At 37.1% G+C, this 8,414-nt stretch overlaps 1 pseudogene; it reads left to right on the plus strand.

Moving 5' to 3' along the window:
* Nucleotides 1-8,414, plus strand: part of LOC132190751 (beta-amyrin 28-monooxygenase-like) — a 29,830-nt pseudogene that overhangs the window by 4,446 nt on the left and 16,970 nt on the right.

An 8,414-nucleotide genomic window follows, 5' to 3' on the forward strand; every position in this document is an offset into this window, starting at 1 on the left:
ATGCCTCTATATATATAGAGGCTATGAGTGATAAACAAGAAACCCTAGACTAAACCCTAAAATATATTAAGCAACATAATATAATAATATCAAATATTCTAACATGTTACAAGAGTGGAAACAATTTCATAGACACGTGTGTGTGTTTTTTAGGCTCAAATCTGCTCTTAACAAGTGACACTCAACATGTAGAATATTTAAGTGAAATTGGATGTGAATTACGGAGATAAAGTTCAAACTCAAGATCTTTATTTTAATACCATGTTAAACTACAACTTATCCTACAAGGTGACATGAAATTGTAAATTTAATCATTTAATTCATATTCTAACAACCACATCAAACACAATAAAACATATTTACTTGCTATATGGGTAGTAGTTGAATTTGATATGAAAGTGGTTTGTTTGGTTGACACAGAACAAATGCAGATTGCGAACTCCAAAGGTGAGGATGAATTGTTGAATTGGGAAGACATGTAGAAGATGAAGTATTCTTGGAATGTGGCATGTGAACCAATGAGGTTAGCATCACCTACACAAGGAGGATTTAGAGAGGTCACAGCTTACTTTAGTTATGCAGGTTTTACAATTCCAAAGGGATGGAAGGTATGTAACAATTATGCAAATACAAGCTAACAGGGACGGAATCGGGATTTCTCAAGGCTATCGCCCCGCCCCTTGGTTCCGTCCCTGGAAGTCGAACTAGAACCGACTTGGGATTTACTTTTGTGAATCCATTTTCTTGCTGACATACTGGACTGTAAATTCAACACACAAAAGTCTAGAATATTTTCATGAACCAGAGAAGTTTGATCCTTCAAGATTTGAAAGGGAGGGGGCTTGCACCATACACTTTTGTACCATTTGGAGGAGGACCTCGAATGTGCCCTGGAAAGGAATATGCACGATTGGAAATTCTCACATTCATGCATAATGTGGTGACCAAATTCAAATTGGATAAAGTAAATCCGAATGAAAAGTTTATATACAATAATACATCACCTATTCCAGAGAGAGGATAACTTCTATAAGGAGGTGGTGTAAACCACCTCCTTTGTGCCCACCAATTAAAATTGGACAACTAGGATTATCACACCAAAGCAAATGAAGTGAAAAACACCGGATTAAAACACCAACTCACATCATTCACAAAAGACAAAACCCTCTTTTTTCTCCTCTCCCTCTCTCTTTCTCTCCATTGGCGCCGTGCATCCCAGCCAGAGCTTGCCAACACAAACCCAACTGGTACTCCCCTCTCTCTCTCTCTCACTCTCACAGACACACACTGGCAGCAGAGAAAAAAATTTCTCTGCTGCCCAGTGCTTTCTCACTCTCGCAGACACACCCGGCAGCAGAGAAAAAAAATTTCTCTGCTGCCCAGTGCTTTCTCCTCTCTCACTCACGACACAATTTCTCTCTCACCGAAATTATTTCTCTGATTTTCTCTCACAATGTGATTTTTCATTTGCACAAATACAATTTGATTTTTCATATTTCTTTGTTTTCACTCTCACCGAATACTGTGTGATTTTTTTTTTTTTTTTATTTCCTTGAATTCTCATTTTAGTTGTATTGGTAGGGTAGGATTATTGGCTATGATATCAAAAGCAAGATGTTAAGTTTAGATTTTTTATAAGAAAAAATGTATGAAGTTGAGATTTTAGTAGTTATAATTTAAGAATGTTGTTATCCTCTGGCAGGATCTCTAGGATGAGTACTAGTATCGAAGAACTTGACAAAATATCATTTTGTGATGAGTTTATTGAAGATGGGCATGTTGACAATGAAATGATAAAAGATCAAAATGATTTGAAGCAACCAATCGCAAGTATTGCCTCATTTAATGGTCCAAAGGAACCATGTCTTGATATGGAATTTGATGAATTAGAAGATGCTCGTGCATGTTATAATGCGTATGCAAGGCGGAATGGTTTTAGTATTCGAATAAGTCATTCTCGACTAGCTAAGGATAAGTCAGTAAATGGGATAGAATATGTTTGTTCAAGAGAAGGCTTCCGTCATAAAAGTTATCAAGAGAAAACCTATACAAACCCGAAGCCTGCTGAAACAAGGATAGGATGTAAAGCAATTATGGGTTTAAAGAAAGTGGGATTAAAATGGATTGTATGCAAGTTCAAAACTGAACATAATCATGATCTCCTTAGTCCTAGAAGTACAAGTTTGCTTCGTGGACATAGAGTGGTAACACATGCCCAAAAAAGTCTTATAGATACACTTAATAAATCCGGTGTACCTCCAAGAAAGATAATGTCGGTGTTAAGTGAAGAATCCGGTGGTGACTATAATATTGGTTGTATTGCTAAAGATGTGCAAAATTATTTGGGAAATAAAAGAAAGGTTCTTTTTGGAGAGGGAGACGCACAAAGAATGTACAATTTTTTTCTTGAGAAACAAAGTAAAAATCCGGGTTTTGTTTATGCAATCCAAGTGGATGACAATGGATGCATGGGCAATTGTTTTTGGGCAGATGCTAGATCACGAGCTGCATACCAATATTTTGGAGATGTTGTTACTTTTGATGCTACCTACTTGACAAATTGTTATAAGATGCCTTTTGTTCCTTTTACTGGAGTTAACCATCATCACCAATCTATGATGTTTGGATGTGCTTTGCTTGTAAATGAAACGGCTGAATCTTATACGTGGTTGTTGAAGACATGGCTTGAGGCAATGCTTGGACGTGCTCCCTCTACAATTATCACTGATGATGACAAGGCTATGGGCAAAGCAATTGCAGAGGTATTACCAAATACCACTCATAGATTATGTTTATGGCATATTTTACAAAAGGTTCCAGAACATTTGGCGCATGTATATAATAAATATCCGTCTTTTCAAAGAGACTTTCAGCATTGCATTCATAATACACTTACAATTGAAGAATTTGAGGCGGAATGGAGTGAAATTGTAGGCAAGTATGAGTTGGGAGAGAATGATTGGTTGAAAAAACTTTATATGCGACGTGAAAAATGGATGCCGGCTTACTTGCGAACCACATTTTGTGCCGGTATGTCTACAACTCAACGGAGTGAGAGTATGAATAATTTTTTTAAAAATTATGTTCGTTCAAGCACAATGGTGAGTGACTTTGTCTATCAATATGAAAAAGCCTTGGATGCACGTTATTTTAAAGAGAAAGAAAAAGATGTCAAGACAAAAACTTCTAGACCGATTTTGAAAACATGTTACAAGATGGAAGTAGAGGCGGCAAAGGTTTACACACGGGAGTCTTTTTTGATGTTTCAAGAAGAGCTATTTAATAGTCAAAATTACTACTCATCTAAACATCGAGAAGAAGGAGGAGTGAAGATATATAAGGTGGCCCTTCATGGGACAGAAAATCCATTTTATGAAGTTGCATTTGAATTTCTTGAGAAGAAAGCAACTTGTACATGTCACAAGTTTGAATTTGTTGGAATTCTATGTAGACATATTCTTCAAATTTTTGTGAAGAAAACTCTAGTGGATACTATTCCCCAACATTATGTTTTAGAGAGATGGACGATCAATGCCAAGAGTCGCATTATACATGGCATTTCTAATGATGATATGCAAGCAGAAACACAAAATTCTTCCACCTTGATGAGAAATAGCTTAATGTTGCAAATTTATGAAGTTGTAGAAGTGGGGTGCCAATCAAAAAGAAAGTATGATCATTTTAGCGTTGGTTTACAAAAGCTGCATCACGAGCTTCTGATAATGCATGATGATTGTGATAAAGATATAAATGATGTTGATGTAAGAAGTGTCGAGGGTCATGTCTTCAACAGCCAAGTACTATCAAACCTTTCATTCACTTTGCAAGATCCTCCGCATGTTAGTTGTAGAGGAAAACCCAAATCTTTAAGACAAAAAAATCCAAAAGAAAACCAAGCAATCAAGAAAAGGACATGTTCCATTTGCAGGAAGACCGGGCATGTGAGAACCAATTGTCCTTCAAATAAGCAAGCAAGGTATTTTTATAATCTTTTTTTATTTACAATAATTTACATGAAAATGCATTTTGATTTAATGAAAATCTTATTTTCTATAGGGATATTTTGAATACCAATTTGAGGCCAACTAACATGGGGTTGATAAATGAACAAAGTTTAGAAAAGGTATTATTTTTTTTTATTATTTTTTTTTTTATAACATATCCTCCATCAAGTTAATTTTTGTCTGTTATCTAATTTTATTTATTTATGAATTATTTACAGTGCTCTTTGCCAACTATGGAGTACCCATCTACCACTACATTTGCCATGTCTCAAGATCCTGGATATTCATCTACTACAATTAATATTGGTGCAAATAACATCAACGCATATGGAACTCCTTGAAGTTATTGTGATTTGTGTGGTGTAGTATTTTTTGTGAGGTTGTCATACACAAGATATTTTTTGTGATTTGTGTGGTTTGGAATTTTTTGTGAGGTTGTAATACACAAGATATTTTTTGTGAGGTTTAATACACAATATATGGTTGAATGTAGTTCAATGTGACTACATCTGATTGGTTTTTTGAACATCAATGTTTTTGAACATCAATATTGCCGAGGGACACCACAAGATTAATTTGACATATTCTTGTTTGGAGGCTTATGCCCTGCCATTTAGATCAACCAAAGATTTTGAAAACAATCAGAACTTCAATGTCTCTTCTGTCCATTGCTTCAATTGCAAGAATTACAATGTGCTGCCAACACAACCTCAAAAAGTAGCTTGTAATTATTTGGTCACTAATCATCTTCGTTTAAAGAAGCAATTTATAATGTAAAAAATAAAAAATAAAAATCAGACATTTAAACAATTATTTGACACTAAAACCAGATTATTTGACACTAAAACAATAATTTTTTTTTTCTTCGCCAGTGAGAAGGAGAACTGGAACCGGCATCTCAGCTGTCACCAGAGAGAGAACTGGAGCACCGGAGAGGTCTGGTCTCCGGCCTCGGGTTGGGATCCGGCGTCGGGTTGGGCTCCGGTTTTTATCTCTACTTCCGCCGGAGAGAGAGAGAAAGAGAGAGCACCGGGAGAAGTTCTTAGCCGATTTGAGGAGTGAAACCCACCAAAATCCAGTTCTTAGCTTGATGGGAATAATTTTTCTGGGATGCACGGCGTCGCTGGAGAGAGAGAGAGAGAGAGAGAGGGAGAGGAGAAAAAGGAGGAGTTGGTGTTTTAATTTCCTTGAAATGAGAATTCAAGGAAATTAAATTAAAAAAAAAAATTCACACTGTATTCAGTGAGAGAAAACACAGAAATGCGAAAAATCAAATTGTATTGTGCAAATGAAAAATCACATTGTGAGAGAAAAACAGAGAAATTTTTTTCTCTGCTACCGGTGTGTGTCTGTGAGAGTGAGAAAGCACTGGGCAGCAGAGAAATTTTTTTTCTCTGCTGCCGGTGTGTGTCTGTGAGAGTGAGAGTGAGAAAGCACTGGGTTGGTGTGTGTCTTTGAGAGTGAGAAAGCTCTGGGCAGCAGAGAAATTTTTTTCTCTGCTGCCGGTGTGTGTCTGTGAGAGTGAGAGAGAGAGAGGGGAGTACTGGTTGGGTTTGTGTTGGCAAGCTCTGGCTGGGATGCACGGCGCCGATGGAGAGAAAGAGAGAGGGAGAGGAGAAAAAAGAGGGTTTTGTCTTTTGTGAATGATGTGAGTTGGTGTTTTAATCCGGTGTTTTTCACTTCATTTGCTTTGGTGTGATAATCCTAGTTGTCCAATTTTAATTGGTGGGCACAAAGGAGGTGGTTTACACCACCTCCTTATAGAAGTTATCCTCTTCCAGAGAATGTTTTTCTGGTTCACCTACACCCTGTCAATAATTAGTGTCAAGACTTGGTGTCTTAACCATGTTTAAATAAACATTATTTCAGAAGCTGTCACATCCAATAAGAGTACACCCTCAGCAATAATTTGTTATCTGCAGGCATATTAGATTTCAAAGTTTAACATTTTAAATGGTTTTAGTGTGGTTAAAATTGTAAAATAGGCCAAAAAATTTCAACAGTTTCATCCTTGGGTGCATATACGTTCAGTATAGAGCTGTGCAAAAATTTCACTAACAATAATTAATAAAAAGTATATTAAAAAAATAACCAAAATTTAATATATAAAATGGTTTTAGGGCCGGTGGCGAAATCTATTATACTTTTAACTATTTTTTATTGTTTAATGTTGCTTTAATTTGATCCATCGATCTAATTTTTGCCGTTGAGCTCAAATCAACAATTCACTACAAAAAAACGCCAAAATAGTGACACTTGGAAGGTGGCGTTTTAAGCCCAAAAAAAGGCCATTATTTGATGTACGTCGTGATGTCGACATTTGGAAAATGCCCTTAAATATAGTAACTTGATTTAAAATTGGAGATGTTTGAATAGTGAAAATGTTGCTACACGGCGACAAATAAGCCCAAATGTCACCTTTTGGAAGGCAACGTGTGAATAGTGTGCATCACCTTCCAGAAGGTGACGTTTGGCACTATCACACGTCCCCTTTAGAAGGCGACATGTAAATAGTGCATACGTCACCTTTTCGACATGTGAATAGTGCACGCATGACCTTTTCAAAAGGGTGACCATGCACTATTCACATGTCACTACTCTTTACTAAAATGAAAAAAAAAAATTACCAAAAAAATATTTATAATACCTATATATATATATATATATATATATGGGAGGTGGCCCGAAAGGCTCCACCATGGGGTGGCTCACTGGCCACCCCCTCCCCCAGATAGCCACCCTTCATTATTTTTTTTAAAATATATATTCTTATGTGTGTATAGGTGAAAGAGTAGGAAATTTTGAAGTTTTTGGGTAGAAGTGGTTGTTCTAAACGCAAATTTTGAACGATAATATTTTCAAAAATTACTTCGTGACTTTTGAACAGTAATACACTGTTTAAACGTCGCCTTTCATGCGTAAATAGCGAAACATGAATAATAATACTATTCAAATGTTGTCTTAGCGATGCGTGAATAGTAATACTATTCAAATATTATTATTTTATGCATAGTGACGTTTGAACAGTAAAACCCATATCTTATTGACTTTTTTTTATTAAAAAAAATTGTCACTATCCCAAACATCATTAATTGGGTTTGTTTTTGAAGTGATTGTTTGAATTTAATAAAAAGCTTGCGTATTGCTAGGGTTATAAGCTAGTTTTCCATATATTACAACTAATATAAGTGAAACTATTGGAGCAAGCCTTAATTACAAACCAGGCATGCATATTATCACAAATTAAACTAACTTGTTTTAAAATATATAATTGAAGTTGCTTCGAGGATTAAGTCTAACTTCTGGAAAATTTGACCAGGTTTTCATACTCCTTAAGGGAACGGGTATTTCACAAGACGCAATCGTAAATTATTTAAAAGCAAACCAGCCATATACCACGGAGCGAGACTTACATGTGGTACTGCCTTGGTTGGGAAGGCTGGGAACTTTCAAGGCTAATAAAATATTATTTTTTTTAAAGAAATAATATAAAATTGATTAATTATTAAAAAAATCAATAATTAAAAATATTAAAATATTAAAAAAACTAAAACTATTAAAAATATAAAAGAAAAAGAAAATAAAAAATGAAAGGGGTGGTGTCAGCCAACTCCATGGCCGGTTTGGGAGTGGTTCGCCGAGGGAGTCCGGCTATCCCAAAAGGCCAAAAAAAAAAACTTCAAAAAAAAGGTTTGGGTTTTAGGAGTGGCCGGACACCTTCCAAGGGTGAAAGAGAGACAGAGAAGGCAGAGAGACAAAGAAGGGTCCTCGAGTGACCCATTTCCAGATAGAGAGAGCGAGAGGCGGAGGGAGGGGCGGGATCTTTGCACAAGGCGGATCTGTGGGTTGTCTCTGCGCGTGTTTTGCGAAGGAGTGTTGGGCTGGGAGGTGGCAGTGCTTGGCTTGTTGGTTTGTTGGTGCTGGAGGGCGGGGCCATGGGGGTGGGAGTACTTGGCTTGTTGTTCCTTCTCAGAAAAGAATTTGTGCCAGTACTTGGCTACCCACGAATCCATTGTTTTGTCTTTCTTCTGACACATAAAAATCACACCCTCAAGTTCGTTTCTTTCTTGAAGACGCAGAGACATATTTGATTATTCTGGGATTGGGTTCTGTTGATTTGGATTTGATTTGATTTGATTTGATTTGGTGCTTTGATTTGCCATGACCTGTTGGTGCTTTGATTTGGTTCTGTTGTTTGGATTTGGATTTGGCCCTTGGGGTCTTGATGAGGGGTGGAGAGTGGAGAGGAGGGAAGGGAGGAGGGAGTGGATGAGAGGGTTTTCTGACCAGTGGGGGGAGGAGGAGCGAGACGAGGAGGAGGAGAGGAGGGAGCGGAGGTTGGTGGTGAGGGAGGAGAGGAGGAGGACGGAGAGGAGGTTGGTGATGAGGGAGAGAAGGGTTTGTGGTGAA

The sequence above is a fragment of the Corylus avellana genome, chromosome ca8 (assembly GCF_901000735.1).
Source record: "Corylus avellana chromosome ca8, CavTom2PMs-1.0".
In the NCBI taxonomy this organism is placed as follows: domain Eukaryota; kingdom Viridiplantae; phylum Streptophyta; class Magnoliopsida; order Fagales; family Betulaceae; genus Corylus; species Corylus avellana.